This window comes from Rana temporaria, chromosome 8, assembly GCF_905171775.1.
Source record: "Rana temporaria chromosome 8, aRanTem1.1, whole genome shotgun sequence".
Taxonomy (NCBI): Eukaryota; Metazoa; Chordata; class Amphibia; order Anura; family Ranidae; genus Rana; species Rana temporaria.
Window position 1 is genome coordinate 167,070,892 of NC_053496.1, and position 25,237 is coordinate 167,096,128.

At 47.2% G+C, this 25,237-nt stretch overlaps 1 protein-coding gene across 1 annotated transcript in view; it reads right to left on the minus strand.

Annotated features, from left to right (window-relative positions):
- LOC120909931 (oocyte zinc finger protein XlCOF6.1-like) overlaps window positions 1–25,237 on the minus strand; it is a 487,791-nt gene that overhangs the window by 353,250 nt on the left and 109,304 nt on the right. The window lies entirely within an intron of this gene.

A 25,237-nucleotide genomic window follows, 5' to 3' on the forward strand; every position in this document is an offset into this window, starting at 1 on the left:
GCCCAGCCCCATTCACGTACGCTTACGCAAACAACGTAAAATTTTACGGCACTTCCGACGTCCATACCTTGCATGGGCTGCGCCATTATTTTGGTGGTTTATCTTTACGCCTGAAAAACGCCTTACGTAAACAGCGTATCGGACGCAAGTACGTTCGTGAATAGGCGTATCTTGCTCATTTGCATATTCTAGGCGTAAATCCACGTACACGCCCCTAGCGGCCAGCCTAAATATGCAGCTAAGATACGACGGCGTAGGAGACTTACGCCGGTCGTATCTTAGCAACATTTAAGCGTATCTCAGTTTGAGAATACGCTTAAAGATACGACGGCGCGGATTCGGACTTACGACAGCGTATCTACTGATACGCCGTCGTAAGTCTTACTGAATCTGGCTAATAGACTTTTAGGAGCTGCAAGTGGCATAGGCGTTTAAAAAAAAAACAAGGGCGATCTGGAGCAATAGCGTTAAGCTGTAAAGCGCCTGACGCTGCTAAACGCGTGGTAATGCTGTATACAGCGTTAAGCAGCGTCAAGCGTTTTTAAGCTGTAGTACTTGAAGTTGGGAGTGGAAAATAGAAGAGGGCAGAGAAACGCCAATGCAAAACACTTCTATATGCACGTTTTTACAGCCGTTTTTTCCTGACAGCAGTACTGGCTTTGCACAGAGCGAGCAGCCCTGATCCTTCTCCTCTCGGGTCCCCCGTCGGCACTCCTTGCTCCTCCCCCATGACCAGTGCCTCTAATAGCATGCTGCTATGGGGCCACTGGTGTCTGCTCACTCCCGAGCCCTGCTCTATACACCCATAAGACACATAGAGCCATAGGCGTGCGCACAGGGTGTGCCAGGTGTGCCCAGGCACACCCTAATCACCCTGTACAGCACACATTCCCCCTACTGCCCTGGCTCCCATCTTTCCCCCCGCAGAGCTGCCAGCTTTCCTCCTCTCCTATCTGCTATTGCTCCTGGGATGTTTTGGGAGTGGGGAAGGGGCCAGTAATTATGTAATTTACCGGCCCCTTCCCTTTCTGAATAAACATCATGAGTGATCGGTAGTTTGTCTTTTGGGGTGCACACGCTAATGCAATAGGCTGCGCACACCTATGCATAGAGCCATGACTCAGCCCTGCTTCCCGCTCTCTCTTTATTGGCTCACTGGCTGTTAAAGTGTTTGTAAATCCAGTAATATGAAAATAGTTAATCTGCCCCCCACAGGGCCCACGGCTTATAAATCTTCTTTTTACATTAAAATAGTGCCACTATATACCTTTTTTGGCTGATCTGTATACCACGTTAGCACTGGAGAAACTGTGCAGTTTATCACTGAGAGTTCAGGTAGGAGGAGATTTCCACTTCAGCCTTTATACAAGCCCACATGTGTGAGGCCAACATATGATCTGGCTAGCTCTGATCAACAAGGAATCATTCTCTACAGCACAGGTGTCAAACACAAGGCCCGCGGGCCGAATCCGGCCCTTCATGTCATTTTTATGTGGCCCTCACACACCCCTCGATTTTTCCTCCAGATCCTGCACTTCTCTGTCCAGCCCTCCTAGCAGCAGCACAAGGCCAGGGGATGCACTGATGTAAGGGATAGTGGGGTTGATGCTCAAATTCTGATGGGGGGGGGGGGGCTTTTGACACCTGATTTAAGGGGGGTGGGGTGCTGATACAACTGGCCCTTTGAGGGCAACCATATTGTTGATGTGACCCACAAGAAAATTGAGTTTGACACCACTGCTCTACAGCATAAAAGACACAACTGAGCATGTGCAGGTCGGCTACTCTGCCTGTGTTAGCGGCTTTCCCCAGATAGACATTGCAGGAGGGAAGGATCTATGCATTCAGGATAAAAACAGCCTTTTTACACAATGCAGAGGACTAACCCTTTAAGTTCCACAGTGAGTATAACAAGCGTGCTATGCTGCATATTGGGGTTGTCCCGATACCACTTTTTTAGGACTGAGTACGAGTACTGATACTTTTTTTCATGTACTCGCCGATACCGAATACCGATACTTTTTTTTTTAAAATGTGTCCCCCCACAAATGCAGCCATGTCCCCCCCCCCATATATGCAGCCATGTCCCCCCCATATATGCAGCCATGTCCCCCCCATATATGCAGCCATTTCCCCCCCCATATATCCAGCCATTTCCCCCCCCCCCCCATATATCCAGCCATGTCCCCCCCCCCATATATCCAGCCATGTCCCCCCCCCCCATATATCCAGCCATGTCCCCCCCCCCCATATATCCAGCCATGTCCCCCCCCCCCCATATATCCAGCCATGTCCCCCCCCCCCATATATCCAGCCATGTCCCCCCCCCCCCATATATGCAGCCATGTCCCCCCCCATATATGCAGCCATGTCCCCCCCCATATATGCAGCCATGTCCCCCCCCCATATATCCAGCCATGTCCCCCCCCCATATATCCAGCCATGCCCCCCCCCCCATATATGCAGCCATGTCCCCCCCATATATGCAGCCATGTCCCCCTTACCTACATGCTGCTGCGCCGCCGCTTGGTTAATACGGGCGGGTTAGATTACAGCTTTCATTTGAATAGCTGTAGTGTTTCGCGCCGCGCTGCGTATAGACACTCCCCCTTGCCCGGGATTGGACAGTTCACCCGAGCAAGGGGGAGTGTCTATACGCGGCGCGGCGGGAAACAATACAGCTATTCAAATGAAAGCTGTAATGTTCCCCGCCCGTATTAACCAAGCGGCAGCGGGGATGCGGCGGGGGGGGTGGCGAGTATCGGATGAGGCATCGGGGGCATTTGCTGGAGTACAAGTACTCCCCCACTGTAATATTCACATCCCCCCACTGTAATATCCACATCTCCCCCTCCCCCCCACTGTAATATCCACATCCCCCCCCCCCCCCCCACTGTAAAGTAGGGGGGGAGGTAGTACAGACACCCCCCCCCCCCTAGGTAGTACAGACAGACCCCCCCCCCCAGGTAGTACAGACAGACACCCCCCCCCCCCCCCAGGTAGTACAGACACCCCCCCCCCCCCAGTAGTATGACTCCCAGCGGTGTGTCCCACGAGTGCTCCTCCTCCTCTGTGGGTGTCAACAGAGAGGAGGGACGCCGCCGGGTGTACCAAGATGGCCGCGCCTCCGGAGCTAGGCCGAAGCCATAACATTAGGAAAGACCGCGACTTCGGCCATAACAATCTGCGGATCACAGTAAGTACCGATCCGAAGGGGGTGACCCGTTCGGATCAACGGTGATCCGTTGCACCACTACCTCTGACTGTCCTATGAGGCTGCATGACCTCTGACTACTGTGTCGATCACATGCACCCTCCCCAGAAAAAAAAGTATACTCTCTAGCAATAGACACCAAACTGAGCATGTGCAGAGTGCCTGCCTCCACTGTAGAAGAAGAGGAGGATCAGAGAAGACAAGACCGCAAATACTCGGAATCGGTCCCGATACCGATACTAGTATCGGTATCGGGACAACCCTACTGCATATACAGACATATTTTAGGCTGCATTCACATCTAGACGGACGAAATCGCGGCGTTTTGTCGCCGCAAATCGCGGTAAAAATAGCGGCGTTTTGTACCGCGATTTGCGGCGACAAAACGCGGGTATTGTCCGCCTAGATGTGTCCCAAGATGACCCCCTCTATGGAGATGATTGCCATCTCCTAGCCGAACGCTCGAAGACGCCTGAAAAAAAGGTCCGGGACCTTTTTTCACGCCGCAGGCGACAGGCGTCCGGCGTTCGGCGTGGAGATGTGAACCATCTCCATAGAGGGACATGTATTTCCAGCCCTCTGGCGGCAGAGGCGTAGCGCTACAGGCGTAAAAACGCCTAGATGTGAATGGGGTCTTACTGTTGTGGGTTTAGTAACACTTAAATGTCTCATGCCAATAAGGAAAGGGAGTCCCGAGACAGCTGAGGCTCTTGTGCACATTGTTGGATCGAGAGGGAGCTCAGGTGAGTATTAGAGGGGCTATGGAGGGAGCAGCAAACTGAAGGTTTTTTACCTTCATGCATAGAATGCATATACCGTGTTTCCCCAAAAATAAGCCTGGGTCTTATATTAATTTTGGCAACAAAAGACACAGTAGGGCTTATTTTCGGGGTAGGTCTTACCATGTAATGTGCTGTCTTTTCTCCCCCTCTCTCTCCCTGCCTGTCAGGAATCCCCAGTGTAAATGGAGTTAAAATGCTTGTAAAATCCTATAATCTACTCTATTACAGTAGTATATAATGTACAATGTGTGTGTTTCTGTAATATAATTGTGCCAAATACCTTCGTTCAGCGCTTCTGTAAACCGCCGGAGCTCTCTTCCCCGCAATTATATTACAGAAACGCACACATTGTACATTATATAATACTGTAATAGAGTGGATTATAGGATGTTACAAACATTTTAAACTAGGGCTTATTTTCGGGGTAGGGCTTATATTGCAGCCCTCCTGGAAAATAACGCTAGGTCTTATTTTCGGGGAAACACGGTAGGTAGCAAGCCTTCAGCATTTACATCCATTTTAACAATGTCTTGCTATTTGATTGCACAGAAGTTTTATTATTTTTTTTCGCTTCTTCATGCAGATGGACAATTCAGAAAGGATAACATGGGAAAGCTTCCTATTTCCTCTACGGGTGATGGAACAGAAGATGGCACCACATCTGACCCTTCAGATGAAATCTCAATTTCCCCGATTCTCCATCCAACACTTCAAGGTGCAGAACTGTCATCTGGTCCCTATACAAATGGGGGAGGTTCTTGTAATCCCTCCCATCCTATCACCCATCAAACTGCTTGCAGAGAGGGAGAAAGTTTTCCTTGTTCTGACTGCGGCAAGCATTTTAACCAGAAAGCTCATCTTGCGTCACACGCAGTGAAGGAGCCTCAGTCCTGTTCCGAGTGCGGGAAGTGTTTTTCTTCTAGAAAAGCTCTCACTGAACATCACAGAACTCACATCGGAATAACTCCTTTATGTTCCGAATGTGGGAAAATGTTCTCTTCAAAATGGTCTCTTATGAGACACAAAAGGGTCCACACGGGCGAGAAGCCGTATACATGTTCGGAATGTGGGCATTGTTTTTCCCTGTTGACCAGTCTCATTAAACACGAGAGGACGCACACCGGAGAGAAACCATTTTCGTGTCCGGATTGCGGGAGATGCTTCAGACAGAAATCAGACGCCGTAACGCACCAGAGAACTCATTCAGGGGTGAAGCCGTTTTCATGTTCCGAATGTGGAAAATGTTTTACCCGAAAAGGAGCTCTGATTGCTCATCAACACGTGCACACGGGAGAGAAGCCATATCCGTGTTCAGAGTGCGGGAAGTGTTTTGCCACCAGCACTCATCTCAACTACCACGAAAAGACTCACATGTCTGAAAAGCCGTTTTTGTGTTCCGAATGCGGAAAGTCTTATGCGCAGAGAGGAAACCTAATTTTCCACCTCAGGTCTCACACGGGGGAAAAGCCGTTTTTATGTTCTGAGTGCGGGAAATGTTTTCCTCACAAAGACAGTCTTATTAAACACCAGAGACGTCACACGGGAGAGAAGCCGTTTTGCTGCACCGAATGCGGCAGATGTTTTTCCTGCAGACAAAGTCTTATTTCGCACCAGCTGGCTCACACCGCGGTCAGGCCATATTCATGTTCAGAATGTTGGCGATGTTTTTCCAGGAAAAAGAACCTGATCACACATCAACGTGTTCATACAGGAGAGAAGCCCTATTCCTGTTTGGAGTGCGGCAAATGTTTCATCTCCAGTTCTCATCGTAACTATCATGAGAAGACGCACATGTCCGAAAAGCCGTTCTCCTGTTCTGAATGCGGAAAGTCGTATACTTTGAGGCGGAACCTTATGTTACACCAGAGATCTCACACGGGGGAAAAGCCGTTTTTATGTTCCGAGTGCGGGAAATGTTTTCCTCACAAAGACAGTCTTATTAAACACCAGAGATCTCACACGGGGGAAAAGCAGTTTTCATGCTCCGAATGTGGGAAAGGTTTTCCTCAAAAAGACAGTCGCCCAGATTCAAGAAGCAATTGCGCCTGTGTAACCATAGGTTACACAGCGCAATTGCTTACTTGCTCCGGCGTTACGAATGCTCCTGATTCAGGAACATCGTAACGCCGACTGCAGCCTAAAATCTGCGTGGCATAAGGCTCTTATGCCACGCATATCTTAGGCTGCATTCTTGCGATGGCCGCTAGGTGGCGTTCCCGTTGTGCTCATGGTATAGTATGCAAATTGCATACTAACACCGATTCACAATGTTGCGCGAGCCCTGCGTACGCAATTTACGTTGTTTCCGTACGGCGTGTTTAGCGTAAGGCTGCCCCTTCTAATAGCAGGGGCAGCCAATGCTAAAGTATACCCGTCGTTCCCGCGTCGCGACGTTCGAATTTTACGTCATTTGCGTAAGTGATTCATGAATGGCGCTGGACGCCGTTTACTTTGAAGCAAATGACGTCCTTGCGACGTCATTTGCCGCAATGCACGTCGGAAAAGTTTCCCGACAGAGCATGCGGTCTACGCTCGGCGCGGGAGCGCGCCTAATTTAAATGATTCCCGCCCCCTACGGGATCATTTACATTAGGCGCCCTTACGCAGGGCAATTTTTCACAGCGCACACGCAATTTACGGAGCTACTGCTCCGTGAATCGCGGGTAGCGCAGTAAATTTGCGGGGGCGCAGGGCAAAAACGTTGCCCTGCGCCTCCGCAAGAAAGCGGCAAATCTACCCGAATCCGGGCCAGTCTTATTAAACACCAGAGAAGTCACACGGGAGAGAAGCCATTCCCCTGTGATGAATGTGGACAATGTTTTTCTCAGAAACGATATCTGGTTTCCCACCAGTTGGCTCACTCAAGATGATGTCATATTCCTGCCTATAATGTTCGGAGTGCGGGACATGTTTTTCCACCACCACTCAACTACCACGAAAAGACTCACCTGTCTGACAAGCTGTTTTCGTGTTCTAAATGCGGAAAGTTTTTTACTCGGAGAGGAAAGCTTATTTTCTCACCTCCGATCTCAGAAGGGGGGAAAAGCCATTTAGATGCTCTGAGTGCGGGAAATGTTTTCCCCCACAAAGACAGTCTTCTTAACCACTTCCCGACCGCCGCATGTATATGTACGTCCACAGAATGGCACGTACAGGCAAATGGGCGTACATGTACGTCCTTGCCTTCTAGCGGGTGGGGGGTCCGATCGCGACCCCCCCCGCTACATGCGGTGGTCGGATTCCCGCGCGGAGCGATCCAGGACGAAGGCGCGGCTATTCGTTTATAGCCGCTCCGTCGCGATCGCTCCCCGGAGCTGAAGAACGGGGAGAGCCGTATGTAAACACGGCTTCCCCGTGCTTCACTATGGCGCTGCATCGATCGAGTGATCCCTTTTATAGGGAGACTCGATCGATGACGTCAGTCCTACAGCCACACCCCCCTACAGTTGTAAACCCACACTAAGTGAACACTAAATCCTACAGCGCCCCCTTGTGGTTAACTCCCAAACTGCAATTGTCATTTTCACAATAAACAATGCAATTTAAATGCATTTTTTGCTGTGAAAATGACAATGGTCCCAAAAATGTGTCAAAATTGTCCGAAGTGTCCGCCATAATGTCGCAGTCACGAAAAAAAATCGCTGATCGCCGCCATTAGTAGTAAAAAAAAAATAATTAATAAAAATGCAATAAAACTATCCCCTATTTTGTAAACGCTATAAATTTTGCGCAAACCAACCGATAAACGATTATTGCGATTTTTTTTTACCAAAAATAGGTAGAAGAATGCGTATCGGCCTAGACTGAGGAAAAAAATAAATGTTATATATGTTTTTGGGGGATATTTATTATAGCAAAAACATATCGCTCTATTTTTGTTTATAGCGCAAAAAATAAAAACCGCAGAGGTGATCAAATACCACCAAAAGAAAGCTCTATTTGTGGGGGAAAAAAGGACGCCAATTTTGTTTGGGAGCCACGTCGCACGACCGCGCAATTGTCTGTTAAAGCGACGCAGTCCCGAACTGTAAAAACACCTTGGGTCTTTAGGCAGCATATTGGTCCGGTCCTTAAGTGGTTAAGGTGACGTCATATTCATTTCCATAATGTAGAAGGTGTTCTACTGACAAATACTGAAGGCCATCTGTAAGTCGGAGTTGCTTTACTGGTAAATACAGGAGTTGGACAAAAATATGAAAAAACGATATGATTTGCAGGTGTGAAAGTGACTTCATGTTTTGCGTTGAAAGCGGTAATGATGTAACATTCTTTTGCTTCCTCTGTGTGATGAGACACCTAGCTAACCGGTGGGAAGCCTCACTTTCATCATTCCACTGCATGTGCTGGTAGTAACGCCAAGTCATGTCAGAGCTTACCGCGTTTCAAAGAGGGCAAATTGTTGGTGCCTCTGTGAAGTTGCCAATTTTTTCGCGATGTCTCGAGATACAGTATTTATTATTGGTACTTTATATAGTGCTGTCAATTTACACAGCGCTTTACACATATAGGGCTAGATTCAGGTAGACTTATGACGGGCGTATCAGTAGATACACCGTCGTAAGTCCGAATCCGCGCCGTCGTATATTTAAGCGTATGCTCAAATTGAGATACGCTTAAATGTTGCTAAGATACGACCGGCGTAAGTCTCCTACGCCGTCGTATCTTGGCTGTCTATTTACGCTGGCCGCTAGGGGCGTGTACGCTGATTTACGGCTGGAATATGTAAATCAGCAAGATATGCCTATTCACGAACATACGCACGGCCGTCGCAGTAAAGATACGCCGTTTACGTAAGGCGTTTTCAGGCATAAAGATAAACCACCAAAAACATGGCGCAGCCAGTGTTAAGTATTGACGTCGGACAGCCGTCAAATTTTTCATGTTTTACGTCGTTTGCGTAACTCACGTTCACGTCGAAAGCATTGACTTTTTGCAACGTGATTTGGAGCATGCGCACTGGGATACTTTCACGGACGGCGCATGCGCCATTTGTTCGAAGCGTCATTTACGCGAGGTCACGATTAATTTACATAAAACACGCCCACCTCTTCCACATTTGAATTAGGCGGGCTTACGCCGGCCAATTGACGCTACGCCGCCGCAACTTACGGAGCAAGTGCTTTGTGAATACTGCACTTGCCCATCTAAATTGCGGCGGCGTAGCGTAAACAACATACGCTACGCCCGCAGGAAGTTAAGCCGCCGTACGTGAATCTAGCCAATACTGTATATTGCACATTCACATCAGTCCCTGCCCTCAAGGAGCTTACAATCTAAGGGCCGGATTCTCGTACCTCGGCGCATAGTTATGCCGGCGTAGCGTATCGAATATACGATGCGCAGAGCGGCGAGCACAGTATTCACAAAGCACTTGCTCCCAACGTTGCGCCAGCGTAACGTAAATTAATCGGCGTAAGCCGGCCTAATTCAAAGAAAGGTGGAAGTGGGCGTGATCCATTTAAATGAACCGTGGCCCCAAGCAAATGATGGGCCGAACGAACAGTGCATGCGCCGTCCCGTGGACGCATCCCAGTGCGCATGTTTAGAATCACGTCGGAAATACTCCCTAAGATACGTCGAATCACTGCCTACGACGTGAACGTAACCTACGCCCAGCCCTTTTCACGTACTACTACGTAAACGACGTAACCTACGACGGCTGTTGCCTGGTCCATACCTTAACATGACTTACACCTGCTTTATGAGGCTTAACTTTACGCCGGACGTACGACTTACGTAAACCGCGTATATAACTGCGACGGGCGCAAGTACGTTCGTGAATCGGCGTATCTCCCTCATTTGCATATTCGAATCGTAAATCAATGGGAGCGCCTCTTGCGGCCAGTGTAAATATGCGCCCACGATACGACGGCATAGGAAACTTACGTCGGTCGTAGGAAGCCTATTTTCAGGCGTATCTAGTTCTATGGTCACGGCGCATAGATACGACGGCGCACATTTACACTTATGCGGCGTATCTGTAGATACGTCGGCGTAAGTGCTACGAGAATCCGGGCCTAAGATCCCTAACTCACATTCATACCATGCATTGTAAAAGTATTCACACCCCTTGAAATGTTCCAAATTTTGTCAAGTTACAACCAAAAACGTAAATGTATTTTTATTGGGATTGTATGTGATAGACCAACACAAAGCGGCAAATGATTGTGAAGTGGAAGGAAAATGATAAATGGTTTAATTTTTTTTTTTTTATACAAATAAATATGTGAAAAGTGTGGCATGCACTCTGATAACCCTAACTAAAATCTAGTGTAACCAATTGCCTTCAGAAATCACCTAATTGGTAAATAGAGTTCACCTGTGTGCAATTTAATCTCCGTATAAATACAGCTGTTCTGTGAAGTCCTCAGAGATTTGTTAGAGAACCTTAGACCCCTTTTCACACTGGGGCTGCATTTGCGTTTTAGGGGGGTTTGAACTTCCAGTTGTGTGGCGCCTTCAAAGTGCTGCCCATTCATTCCAATGGGCAGGGGCGTTTTGAGAGTGCTGTATGATGAATATGAATGCATACAACACTCCCAAACCGCCCCAAAGATGCTGCTTGCAGGACTTATTTTCATGTCCCGCAAGACCACCGCCCCAGTGCGGTTTTCAGGCGCATAGCAGAAGCCATTTCTAGCGCTAAAGTGCCTTAAAACCGCCCAGTGTATTTGAAGTCCCGGAGTCCAGCGTCGTCCGCAGCAGAGGACGAGCGATTGCTCGTCACCCTGCTGCTCCCCCCGCCTTCCTCGGTGAGGGAACCAGGAAGTGAAGCGCTCCGGCTTCACTTCCCGGTTCCCTAGGGCGCATGCGCGAGTCGCGCTACGCCTGCCGATTGGCTCCCGCTGTGTACTGGGAGCCGAGTGTTCCCAGAACACAACAGGGGGGGGGGGGCGACGGGAGGTGACGTCATGCCCACAGTCTGCCCAAAACTGTGTGGCCGGAAGTGGGTGCAAATACCTGTCTTTAGACAGGTATCTGCACCCCCCTGAAAGGTGTCAAATGTGACACCGGAGGGGGGAGGGTTCCGATCAGCGGGAGTTCCACTTTAGGGTGGAGCTCCGCTTTAACCACTTAAGGGCCCCTTCACGCCGATATACGTTGGCAGAATAGCACGGCTGGGCACATCAATGTATATGTACGTTGTCCTTTAAGCCCAGCCGTGGGGTCGCGGGCGCGCGACCCGGTCCGAAGCTCCGTGACCGTGGGACTCGCGGACCCGATCGCCGCTGGAGTCCCGCGATCATCCCCGAAGCGGTTCTTTACTGTGGCGGCGGCATCGATCGTGTCATCCCTTTTTTAGGGGGACACAATCGATGACGTCACACCTACAGCCACACCCCCCTACAGTTGTAAACACACTTGAGGTCACACATAACCCCATCAGCGCCCCCTGTGGTTAACTCCCAAACTGCAATTGTAATTTTCACAATAAACAATGCATTTTTTTGCTGTGAAAATGACAATGGTCCCAAAAATTGTCCGAAGTGTCCGCCATAATGTCGCAGTCACAAAAAAAAAATCGCTGATCGCCGCCATTAGTAATAAAAAGAAAATAATTAATAAAAATGCAATAAAACTATCCCATATTTTGTAAACGCTCTAAATTTTGCGCAAACCAACCGATAAACGCTTATTGCGATTTTTTTTTTTTTACCAAAAATAGGTAGAAGAATACGTATCGGCCTAAACTGAGGAAAAAAAAATATTTTTATATATATTTTTGGGGGATATTTATTATAGCAAAAAGTAAAAAATATTGAATTTCCTCATCATTCAGCACTTTTAGAGTCAAGTCATAGACCTGACACAAGTATTTAGGTCTGGATGTTGAAGACGAGTCAAAAGTGCTTATCTGCATGCTTGCTCTGGGTCACTGACTCAAATTGTTGCAACGAGGAGGTCAGCCTGACATTCCTAAAATTTGCATATTCAGAAGAAGTGATCAATAATGGTAAATCTTTATGTTGACATTATCCCTGGAAAACTATTACTTCATACTTCCACACTACACAGATTTTCTGTAAGTTATTAACAAATAATATAAGCACAGTGTTAAAAGATTTATTGCTCTTTGGAATTTTATAAAAAAATAAATAAAACAATTCTCTGTCATTCTTTGTTTGTCTTGCTTTGGACTCTAAAGTCAGTTGATACTGATCAATTGTCAACACCATCAAATCACAGTTCAATAAAGATATTGGGCTAGATTCAGGTAGGGGCGCGCATAGTTACTGCGGTGCAGCGTATTGTATTTACGCTACGCCGCCGTAAGTTAGAGAGGCAAGTGCTCTATCCACAAAGCACTTGCCTTCTAAGTTACCGCGGCGTAGCGTAAATGGGGCGGGCGTAAGCGCGCGTAATTCAAATGTGGATGAGGGGGCGTGTTCTATGTTAATGTATGATGACCTGACGTGATTGACGTTTTTTATGAGCGGCGCATGCGCCGTCCGTGTACATAGCCCAGTGTGCATTGCTCCCACGTAAACCACAACGACGTCCAGCCCTATTCGCAAACGACGTAAAAAATTCAAAATTCGAAGCGGGAACGACGTCCATACTTTTTTTTTTTTTTTGTGTGTATTTTGTGCGTGTACTCGAGAGAGGAGCCGGACTGCAGGAGTTGGGAGTAGGCAGGCCTCCCCCAGAGGCAATCTGCCACCTTTCTCCATGCCCTGGGTGGCAATGGCAGGTGTGTGAGGGGGTCCTCCCACACAGCCCGCCCTACCTGCTCCGCTTTGAAACCCAACGGGGCAGAGGGACTCCCTATAAGGGAGTGAGAGGATTTGCCCGCTCAACCAGCCCCGTTAGTCCTTCGCCTCTCTTTTTAGAGACCGCGTGGTCAAAGTGCGTGCATGTTAACCCAATTTCGAGTGCGTGTAAGTGTGGTGGTTTTTGTGGGAGGGGGGGTGGGCGTACTAAGCGCAGGCTTACCTCGCATAGCACACCCACCGGGAGCCGGGCTGAGACCACCAAACTCAATTCACATGTAGCCGAGACCGGGATCCGAACCCCTAGCTGCAGAGGTGAATGGCTTGTCAGCGCAGCGCCAATCGCGTTGAGCCACCGCAGCTCCTACGACGTCTATACTTAACATTAGCTGCGCCTCCTAATAGCAGGAGTAACCTTACGCCGAAAAAGCCTAACGTAAACGACGTAACTAAATTGCGCCGGGCGTACGTACGTTTGTGAATCGCCGTATCTAGGTCATGTGCATATTCTACGCCGAAAACAACGGAAGCGCCCCTAGCGGCCAGCGTAAAATTGCACACAATTATACGCCGCCGTATTCAAGTTACGTCGGCGGAGGAAGCCTATTTTTTGAACGTATCTGCCTTTGAGAATTGGCGTAAAGATACGACGGTGCAAATTTGAAATTACGGCGGCTTATCTGGAGATACGCCGCCGTATCTGCTTACTAAATCTAGCCCATTATTTTTTTACTATTATTCTGTGTGTGGCTTTGTATGTTTTTTACTGCCAGAGCTTGAAGAGGAGGGTTGTTCCTGCCAGGCCAATCTGTTTGACATACTATGAGGATGTGAGCTGCCATCCAGATAAGGGAAGACCTGTTGACGTGGTGTACCTGGATTTTGGAAAAGCATTCCATACAATTCACCCCAAACATTATGGCCCAGATTCACGTAGGGAGCCCGTATTTCTGAGCGGGCGTAACGTATCCTATTTACGCTACGCCTCCGCAACTTTGACAGGCAAGTGCAGTATTCACAAAGCAAAGTTGCGGCGGCGTAGCGTAAATAGGCCGGCGTAAGCCCGCCTAATTCAAATATGGAACATGTGGGCGTGTTTTATGTTAATCCACTGTGACCCCACGTAAATGACGCTTTTTACGAACGGCGCATGCGCCGTCTGTGAAAGTATCCCAGTGCGCATGCTCCAAATAAACCCGCAAAAAGCCAATGCTTTTGACGTGAACGCACAGCCCTATTCGCAAACGACGTAATTGACGCAAAATTTGACGCTGGCCCGATGTCCATACTTAACATTGGCTGCGCCTCATATAGCAGGGGTAACTTTACTCCGGAAAAAGCCTAACGTAAACGGCGTATCTGTACTGCGTCGGCCGGGCGTACGTTCGTGAATAGGCGTATCTAGCTGATTTAAATATTCTAGGCGTAAATCAGCGTACACGCCCCTAGTGGCCAGCGTAAATATGCAGTTAAGATACGACGGCGTAGGAGACTTACGCTGGTCTTATCTTAGAGAAATTCTGGCGTATCTGATTCTTTGAATCAGGCGCCAAGATACGACGCCTCAGACTCAGAGATACGACGGCGTATTTGGAGATACGCCGTCGTATCTCCTACGTGAATCTGGGCCTTTTTCTACAAACTGAGGTCTGTAGGCATGGGCCATAAAGTTTGTTCATGGATAGAAAACTGGTTATGGGGGCGTATCCAATAGGTGGTGATAGATGCACTTAGACTGGTCTGGAGTGGTAAGTGGTGTACCCTGTAAAAAAAGAGGGGGTACTTATGCGCAAACCAATCACTAACTAAAGTCGAAATACGTAGCTGCCGACAAGAAAAGGTGTTCTCACACAAAAAATTATTAAAAAATAGATTATTGCGGTGCTTACCACCTAAAATGTGAATGGCCACTAATAACGGTCCCACAAAAAGTGCAATACATAGTCCAAATATAAAAAAAAAACATGAAAGATCCAAGTTCATCAAGAATAAAGTGCCATCATCTATAATATCAGGGATATGCAATTAGCGGACCTCCAGCTGTTGCAAAACTACAACTCCCATCATGCCTCTGGGTGTTATGCTTGTGGCTGTCAGTGTCTTGCTATGCCTCATGGGACTTGTAGTTCTGCAACAGCTGGAGGTCCGCTAATTCCATATCCCTGATCTATATGCACATTTGTATTTTTTGCACAAATTATTTCTTTTTTGCACTTGCCAATTTTTCACTATTTCCACATACTGGCCCAGATTCAAGAAGCACTTGCGCCCGCGCAACCATAGGTTACGCAGCGCAAGTGCTTACTTGCTCCGATGTAACGAGTGCTCCTGATTCAGGAACCTCGTTACACCGACTGCAGGCTAAAATCTGCGCGGCATAAGGCTCTTATGCCTCGCAGATTTTAGGCTGCATTCTTGCGGGGGCCGCTAGGGGGGCGCTCCCATTGTGTATCAGCGTGTAGTATGCAAATTGCATACTACCACTGATTCACAAGCTTGCGCGGGCCCCGCGCAAGCCAGGTACGGAGTTTCCGTACGGCTACTTTTAGCGCAAGGCTGCCCCTTCTAATAGTAGGGGCAGCCAATGCTAAAGTATAGCCGGCCTTCCCGCGCCGTGAAATTTGAATTTCACGGTGTTTGCATAAGTGAAACGTGAATGGCGCACAATGCACGTCGGGAAAGTTTCCTGACGGAGCATGCGCTGTACGCTCGGCGCGGGAGCGCGCCCAATTTAAATGATTCCCGCCCCCGGCGGGATCATTTAACTTGCGCGCGCTTACGCCGGGCAAATTTGCCGGCGCGCCCTCGCAATTCACGGAGCTACTGCTCCGTGAATCGAGGGCAGCGCAAAATATTTGCGGGGGCGCAGGGCAAAATCGTTGCCCTGCTCCCCCGCAAATATCGCGCAATTCTACTTGAATCTGGGCCATTGTTTTTTCACTTAGGTATTTTATTAGTGGTGATTCACATTTTAGGTAGTAAGCGCCACAATAATCTATTTGTCAGGTGGTGTACCCTAATGCTTCGTACACACGACCGTTTTTCACGACGAGAAAACTGCAATTTTTTATATTGGTCCTGAGCAGTTTTCTTGACGAAAAAACTGCCTGCAAAAAAATTGAAACCAGCTCTCTTTTTTTCTCGTCGTGTTTCCCGTCAGTTTTTTTCTCGTCGTGAAAAACGGTCATGTGTATGCTTTTCCGAGGGGAAAAGAAACCCGCATGCTCGGAATCAAGTATGCAGCCCAGCGGTGGCGCCATTTGAAAGAAACTTCCCCTTCATAGTCCCGTCGTACGCGTTGTACGTCACCGCACTTTGGTCGGACGTTTTTTTTGCATGAACGTGTGTATACAAGTCAGTCTGGAGAGGAATCACGTCGGGAAAAACAGTGGGCTGGATTCAGGTAGAATTGCGCTTTTTTTACGGAGGCGCAGGGCAACGATTTTGCCCTGCGTCCCCGCAAAATTACTGCGCTGCCCTTGATTCACGGAGCAGTAGCTCCGTAAATTGCGTGGGCGCGCCGGCAAAATGCCCGGCGTAAGCGCGCGCAATTTAAATGATCCCTTAGGGGGCGGGAATCATTTAAATTAGGCGCGTTCCCGCGCCGATCGTAGAGCGCATGCTCCGTCGGGAAACTTTCCCGATGTGCATTGCGGCAAATGACGTCGCAAGGATGTCATTTGCTTCAAAGTGAACGTGAATGGCGTCCAGTGCCATTCACGAATCACTTACGCAAAGTACGTAAATTTGAAATTTCGCGACGCGGGAACGACGGGTATACGCAACATGGGCTGCCCCTGCTAGTAGCAGGGGCAGCCTTACGCGAAAGACACCATACGGAAACAACGTAAACTGCGTACGCAGGGCTCGCGCAATGTTGTGAATCGGCGTTAGTATGCAATTTGCATACTATACGCTGAGCACAATGGGAGCGCCCCCTAGCGGCCATCGTAAGAATGCAGCCTAAGATATGCGGGCATAAGAGCCTTATGCCACGCATATCTTAGGCTGCAGTCGGCGTAACGAGGTTCCTGAATCAGGAGCATTCGTTACGCCGGCGCAAGTAAGCAATTGCGCTGTGTAACTATGGTTACGCAGGCGCAATTGCTCTCTGAATCCGGGCCACTGTATATAGCTGGTTGCTAAGGATCAGGCCAGGAAGCTGCACCCTTAACAACCAATGAGTCATCAGCTGTCAGCGGGTCCCTTCGGGGCTGGTATGGATTTGGAGGGGAACGAAAAGGAAGAAAAAGAGAGCGCACCAGCCTTGTGCATTATCCCAAGCAAATGTATTAATAAAACTAGAATAAAAAACTACTCACATACATGTGGCGATAAAGCATAGGCACCTAATCGTGGCGATCAGTCCAGAACCAATAGTCTCCAGCTAGCTAAGTTAAAAGACATCAGGGCTGGTGTTGGCTGACACGTTTTGAAGTTAAACCTCTTCTTCAGAGCCTAGCAGCAGTGATCCCTTCAGCTTACTTTAACCACTTGCTTACTGGGCACCTATACCCCCCTCCTGCCCAGGTGAAATTTCAGCTTCTGGCACTGCGTCGCTTTAACTGACAATTGCGCGGTCGTGCGACGTGGCTCCCAAACAAAATTTACGTCCTTTTTTTCCCACACATAGAGCTTTCGTTTGGTGGTATTTGATCACCTCTGTGGTTTTTATTTTTTGCGCTATAAACAAAAAAAGAGCGACAATTTTTTAAAAAAATACAATATTTTTTAATTGTTGCTATAATATATAGCCCCATTTTTTTTAAAAAAAGATTTTTTCTCAGTTTAGGCCGATACGTATTCTTCTACATATTTTTGGTAAAAAAAAAAAAAAAAAAAAATCGCAATAAGCGACTGGTTTGCACAAAAGTTATAGTGCCTACAAAATAGGGGACAGAATTATTATTATTTTTTTTACTAGTAATGGCGGCGATCTGCGATTTTTATTGGGACTGCGACATTATGGTGGACACATCGGACACTTTTGACACATTTTTTGCCACAGTTCACATTTATACTGCGATCAGTGCTATAAATATGCACTAATTACTGTATAAATGTGACTGGCATTGAAGGGGTTAACACTTGGGGGTGAGGAAGGGGTTAAATGTGTACCCTGCATAGTGTTCTAACTGTGGGGGGAGGGGACTGACTGGGGGAGGTGACCGATCTGTGTCCCTATGTACAAGGGACACAGATCGGTCTCCTCTCTCCCTGACAGGACGCTGTCTCTGTGTGAGCCGGCAATGAGAGATGATCTCATATGTTTACATTTGAGATCATCTCTCATTGGCCGCACAGATTGTATAGCAAACAGCCACAGAATTTCCCCGCTGCTTGCGGGGAACGAGCAAAGGGGCGGACGTCAATTGACGTCCTCCTGGATTTTCAGGGCCTCAAGCGGTTAAAGTATGACTTTGAAACGCATCAACCAGCAGCAGCCCCGATGTCTTTTCCATAGCCTCCTGGAGATTATTGGTTCTGGACTGATCGCCACGATCAGGTGACTATGCCAAGCGCTTTATCTCCACATTTCTTGAGGCCCGAAAATGCCAGGACAGTACAAATACCCCCCAAATAACCCCTTTATGGAAAGTAGACAGTCTGAGGTATTAAGTAAGAGGTGACGTTTTTTTTGAACAGCGCATGCGCCGTCCGTGGGGGGTATCCCAGTGCGCATGCTCGAAATCATGTCGCAAATAGTCAATGCTTTCGACATGAACATAATTGGCGCAAAGCCCTATTCGCGAACGTTTTACGCAAACGACGTAAAATTCGACGCTGGCCCGACGTCCATACTTAACATTGCGTACGCCTCATAGAGCAGGGGTAACGTTACGCCGAAAAAAGCCTTACGCAAACGACGTAAAAAAAATGCGCCGGCCGGACGTACGTTCTGAGAATCGGCGTATCTAGCTAACGGAAGCGCCACCTAGCGGCCAGCGTAAATATGCACCTAAGATCCGACGGCGTACTAAGATGTACGTCAGTCGGATCTAGCCCCCATTCAGGCGGATCTTGTTTTGTGGATACAAAACAAAGATACGCCGGAGCATCCTAGAAGTTACGCGGCGTATCAATAGATACGCCGACGTAACTTCTTTGTGGATCTGGCCCCATGTGTGTGTGTAAAGGCAGGTGTCCCAATACTTTTGGTATTATATCATCAGGGTCTGCCCAGGTGGCGAAGAAGAGGAGGAACATAATATGGCACCACGGGGAGAGAGTAGATGCAGGTAGCTCAGCCCTCACATCGAGAAATAATGTGAATGTGGAAATTTACTATGCAAAAGCAGGCAGCTCACGTCACCTTTTACTTCCGATTTAAGCAGAACCCTTGGCATGGCTGAGAAGTGATAAACATGGATTCCAAATATCGAAAAATCTTCACTGGCCAGTATATACCGGGCTGATATAATGTATGGCATTTCATGGAATAGTAAATAAATAAATGACAAGCGCTCCAGATATACAATAGGATCACAACCAAGGTAATAAACTTAAATGAGTCACCAAACTTAAATGTGTGTAAAAGTGTGTCCAAAAATGATACAAAGGTGGAAACCTCTGGGTGTTGGCCCTCTATGTATCTAAATGCATCAAAAACGCAGTGATATACAAAGATGGGTAATGAAAATCAAAATGTGATGTCCAAATATACAGTGATGATCTGACAGTCTATAGAAATGATCAGGGCTGTGGAGTCGGTAGATAAATGTTCCGACTCCGACTCCTCAGTTTTATGTACTTCCGACTCCCCGACTCCGACTCCTCTGTATTAATATGCAAATGTATTTTATACATTCCTTGAGGGAAAGAAACGCAACCTACCACAGGACTACTGGCTGGGAAGCCAACAGTCTACTGTATTGCACAGTTTAACCAGTTAGCAACCGCCCTATAGACGAAATACGTCTACAAGGCGGTTGCTTAACTCTGGGAGGGCGTCAATGTACGTCCTCCCAGAATCGCGCTGCCGCGCGCCCTGTGGGGCGCGCACACAGGAGTCTCCGTGACCGCCGGGTCCTCCGGACCCGACTGATCACGGATCACGGTAAATCGCCGCTGATAGCGGCGGTTTACCACGTGATCGCTCCGTCCAATGACGGAGCGATCACTAGTAAACAAACCGGCGTCATGTGATGACGCCGGTTCCTCCCTCTCCTCTCTGTACCGAACGGTACAGTGTGAGAGAGGAGAGGGGAGAGAGCGGAAGCAGCAGCAGCTGCTGCTGCTGCTGCTGCGGGCTGGATCTGTGACACATGCAGTCACAGATCCAGCCATCGATCCCTCCCTGTGCAATACTCTGCAGTACCAGCCATACTCTGCAATGCCCCCACACTCTGCAATGCCCCCACACTCTGCAATACCCCAAAATACTCTGCAATGCCCCCACACTCTGCAATTCCCCCACACTCTGCAATACCCCAAAATACTCTGCAATGCCCCCACACTCTGCAATACCCCAAAATACTCTGCAATGCCCCCACACTCTGCAATGCCCCCACACTCTGCAATGCCCCCACACTCTGCAATGCCCCAAAATACTCTGCAATACCCCAAAATATTCTGCAATGCCCGCAATACTCCGCAATGCCCCGCAATACCCCGCAATACTCCGCAATACCCTGCAACGTCGTCTATGGGGATTTTTAAGTAGCAAAGTTTGGCGCCATTCCACGAGCGTGTGCAATTTTGAAGGGTGACATGTTGGGTATCTATTTACTCGGCGTAACTTCATCTTTCACATTTATGCAAAAAAATGAAGAAAAAATACTAAATTTGCCAAATTTTATAACAGAAACAAAGAAAAATTATTATTTTTTTTACAGAATTTTCAGTCTTTTTTCTTTTATAGCGCAAAAAATAAAAAACCCAACGGTGATTAAATACCACCAAAAGAAAGCTCTATTTGTGTGAAAAAAAGGACGAAAATTTCATTTGGGTACAGTGTTGTATGACTGAGTAATTGTCATTCAAATTGTGAGAGCACCGAAAGCTGAAAATTGGTCTGGTTATTAAGGGGGTTTACGTGCCCAGTGGTCAAGTGGTTAAGCAAAAGACAAACACAATGAAAACAATCAAGTGACTGGATAGTAGCAGCAGGCATAAACATCAGGAACAGGATCTTTACCAGTTCAAAAATACAAACCACATTATTTGGTTGTTTTAGAACAAAAACAAAGCTTATCTATAATGAACCAAAAACAAAATCTGCAAAACCTAGAAATGGTTTATATTAATCTTGAAATGTAGTTCTAGGCTTAGCAAATGCAAATCAATTCAATGTAGAGTTCTAAGGAAGAGAATTGCCTCTGCCAGATCCTCTTTCATAGAGGCTCTTAACCACTTGCCGTCGCTGCACCGCCGAAATACGTCCACAAGGTGGCTATCCTAGGCGAGACCACGTAAATGGACGTCCTGCCTATTAGCCGCCACTAGGGGCGCACGGGCGCCGCCGGAGGCGCGCGCGCGCGCCCCCCGCTCGCCCCCGACTCCCGTGCGTGTGCCCGGCGGGCGCGATCGCCGCCGGGCACACGCGATCGCTCGGTACAGAGCGGGGAACGGGAGCTGTGTGTGTAAACACACAGCTCTCGTTCCTGTCAGCAGGGGAAATGCTGATTTTCTGTTCATACAATGTATGAACAGAGGATCAGTGATTTCCCCTAGTGAGGCCACCCCCCCCCCCACAGTAAGAACACACCCAGGCATACTTAACCCCTTCCCCGCCCCCTAGTGTTAACCCCTTCACTGCCAGTGGCATTTTTATAGTAATCTAATGCATTTTTATAGCACTGATCGCTATAAAAATGCCAATGGTCCCAAAAATGTGTCAAAAATGTCCGAAGTGTCCGCCATAATGTCGCAATACCGAAAAAAAAATCGCTGATCGCCGCCATTACTAGTAAAAAAAATATTAATAAAAATGCCATAAAAATACCCCATATTTTGTAAACGCTATAACTTTTGCGCAAACCAATCAATAAACGCTTATTGCGATTTTTTTTTACGAAAAATATGTAGAAGAATACGTATCGGCCTAAACTGAGGAAAAAAAATGTTTTTCTATATATTTTTGGGGGATATTTATTACAGCAAAAAGTAAAAAATATTCATTTTTTTCAAAATTGTAGCTCTATTTTTGTTTATAGCGCAAAAAATAAAAAACGCAGAGGTGATCAAATACCACCAAAAGAAAGCTCTATTTGTGGGAAAAAAAGGACGCCAATTTTGTTTGGGAGCCACGTCGCACGACCGCGCAATTGTCTGTTAAAGCGACGCAGTCCCGAATCGCAAAAAGTACTCTGGTCTTTGGGCAGCAATATGGTCCGGGGGGTAAGTGGTTAAGTCAGACTTTATTATTTTTAGGGCTGAAAATAATCTTTCGACACTGACTTGGGTGGGTGGCATTGCAGTAACTATTCTGGCCACATCACTAACGATCTCTGGATAAACAAGGATGGCTTCTTCAACAGTAAGTTTTGATGAGCGATCATACTTTTCAACTTCTTTTAGTGCTTTATAAAACTCCTGTTGGAATTTTTTTATTTGGACACTTACTGGTTCTCTAACATGCGTTCCCTGTAAAAGCAGAACACAACACTATGGAAAGTATAAGTATTGCAGCTCCTAATTGTGCGTTGCGTGCCATATAGTGAAGCACATGAAAAGCGCGCTTCTTCACGGTCACTTAACGTGTTCGTTTTGCGGTTACGTGAGGCACTGCATGCATTGGTCTTTATTCTTACAGTAGAGAAGTCATTAATTATAACTTTTTGTGAATTGGGACATTTAAACTTGCTTTTTTTTTTTTTTTAATTCCAATCTAAATTTAGTAGGAGTCGGAGTCGGTGCATTGTTTGCCGACTCCGACTCCAGGTACCCAAAATTTCCCCCGACTCCGACTCCTCGACTCCGACTCCACAGCCCTGGAAATGATGGTGATTTGATGTTCCAGAACTCAAAATTCTTCACTCAGACAGTGGTATAATATCCACATAGGTGTTGTAGTGCCCTTACCTTAAGGGTGCTATATGTGCGCATATAGTGCAGTCTCCCCAGATCTCGGATCTCATCTATCCCAGTGTTGCTGGCTCGAGCTGTTCAGGCTGTTGTGTACCTCCAGGGGGTCCAGGTTCAACAATCCAGAATAGGAGATGCAAATAGGAGAGAAGAAACACATGCCTCCAATGGTGTAGTGGGTTTAGAATCCAAAACATTTATTTGCATCAAAAAAGGGGGTTGCACAGAAAAAGGCAAGTTAAAAGCAAAATAAACCGTACAAACAGCGTTTGTATTTCGCGGGGACGTGGCGATCAAAGTACCGCCTTACGTCCTGATGGCCTCCGGCTTGTGCGGGTGATCCTCGGTCTCGACTCCCTACGGCGTTACGTCACGTACCTCGTGACTTCATCAGGGGATTTCATGGAATAGGACATATACAGTATGAAATTCCAGCTCCTATCATGAACATTTTTATAATGTAAATGTGAAACAATTCCCCCCTATACTCAGTAAAAGACTCATCAACATCCAAGGATTACACACCACGAATGCATTTTGTATTTTTTTATGCAACACTGAAACTGAACGCGTTTCACTCTGCCAGCAAGAGATATTAAAATATACTTATACTTAATAGACTGCTCCTGGGTAGCATATTGTTTGAATACTGCACTGTTTAAGGTGGTTGTAAACCCTTCCATATATCCAGTGAAGTCGCTGGCTTCAGGTGATACACGGTGAAACAAATCCGCCTGCATAAGTTGTGCCTGTTTATCTGAAGCCTTCTCCACATTACTTCAAAAGTGCAGAATTTATAACGCTTGTCTGAGAATTCAGGAAAAAATGGGCGAAGAGCCGAAGTTACACTCTGCAGAGCTCAGTGAGGAGAGTTTTGAGAGCTGACTGGAAACAAGAGACCCCCCCCCACCCCCTTCACACAGCTCACAGGAACAGAGCTGAGGCTGGAGCTCCCTCCTGTCACCTTTTATCTCTTGGTGTCAGGAAAACTTGTGAGAAGGGATTAATGCTGATAGCAGAGGAAGGAAGCAGCAAACAAAAAATGACACTTAGTGCTTTTAATTGAGACAAGTACATACTATAGAGGGATATGCTTTGTCTGAGGTTTACAACCACTTTAAAGGAGTTGTAAAGGAAACTTTTTTGCTGAAATGACTGTTTACAGGGTATAGAGACATAATAGTTAACGGATTCCTTTTAAAAATTATTAAAAATAGATAAAAATCAATCATATAATGTACCTGCAGTTTCTCGTTTCGTTTTTGCATGTTGTTTCCTGCTTCTCTGATGTACAGAGACACAGAGCCAATACAGGGCAGTGATGGTTTGGAAAACGAAACTGATTGGTGCTGAGGGGTTTTAGACACACAGTAATCACACCTCCTTGATTAGTGACCACAGAGAGAAAGCTCCCAGTACTGTGGTCATCAGGAAACAGACAACCAGGAAGTGTGGAGATCAGAGAAGAATTACAGCAACTTGATAGCAAAAAACGAACAATGAGGACATGAAAACAGCACTGCATTAAGGTAAAGGAAGCTATTAACCACTTCCCGACCGCCGCATGTACATATACGTCCACAGAATGGCACGTACAGGCAGATGGGCGTACATGTACGTACCCACCTTTCCGCGGGTCGGGGGTCCGATCGGGACCCCCCTCGCTACATGCGTTGGTCGGATACCCACGGGGAGCGATCCGGGACGACGGCGCGGCTATTCGTTTATAGCCGCTCCGTCGCGATCGCTCCCCGGAGCTGAAGAACGGGGAGAGCCGTATGTAAACACGGCTTCCCCGTGCTTCACTGTGGCGGCGCATCGATCGTGTCATCCCCTTTATAGGGAGACTCGATCGATGACGTCAGTCCTACAGCCACACCCCCCTACAGTTGTAAACACACACTAGGTGAACCCTAACTCCTTCAGCGCCCCCTGTGTTTAACTCCCAAACTGCAACTGTCATTTTCACAATAAACAATGCAATTTAAATGCATTTTTTGCTGTGAAAATGACAATGGTCCCAAAAATGTGTCAAAATTGTCCGAAGTGTCCGCCATAATGTCGCAGTCACGAAAAAAAAATCGCTGATCGCCGCCATTAGTAGTAAAAAAATTAATAAAAATGCAATAAAGCTATCCCCTATTTTGTAAACGCTATAAATGTTGCGCAAACCAAATCGATAAACGCTTATTGCAATTTTTTTTACCAAAAATATGTAGAAGAATACGTATCGGCCTAAACTGAGGGAAAAAAAAAAAATTATATATGTTTTTGGGGGATATTTATTATAGCAAAAAGTAAAAAATATTGATTTTTTTTCAAAATTGTCGCTCTATTTTTGTTTATAGCGCAAAAAATAAAACCCGCAGAGGTGATCAAATACCACCAAAAGAAAGCTCTATTTGTGGGGAAAAAAGGACGCCAATTTTGTTTGGGAGCCACGTCGCATGACTGCGCAATTGTCTGTTAAAGCGACGCAGTGCCGAATCGCAAAAGCCTGGCCT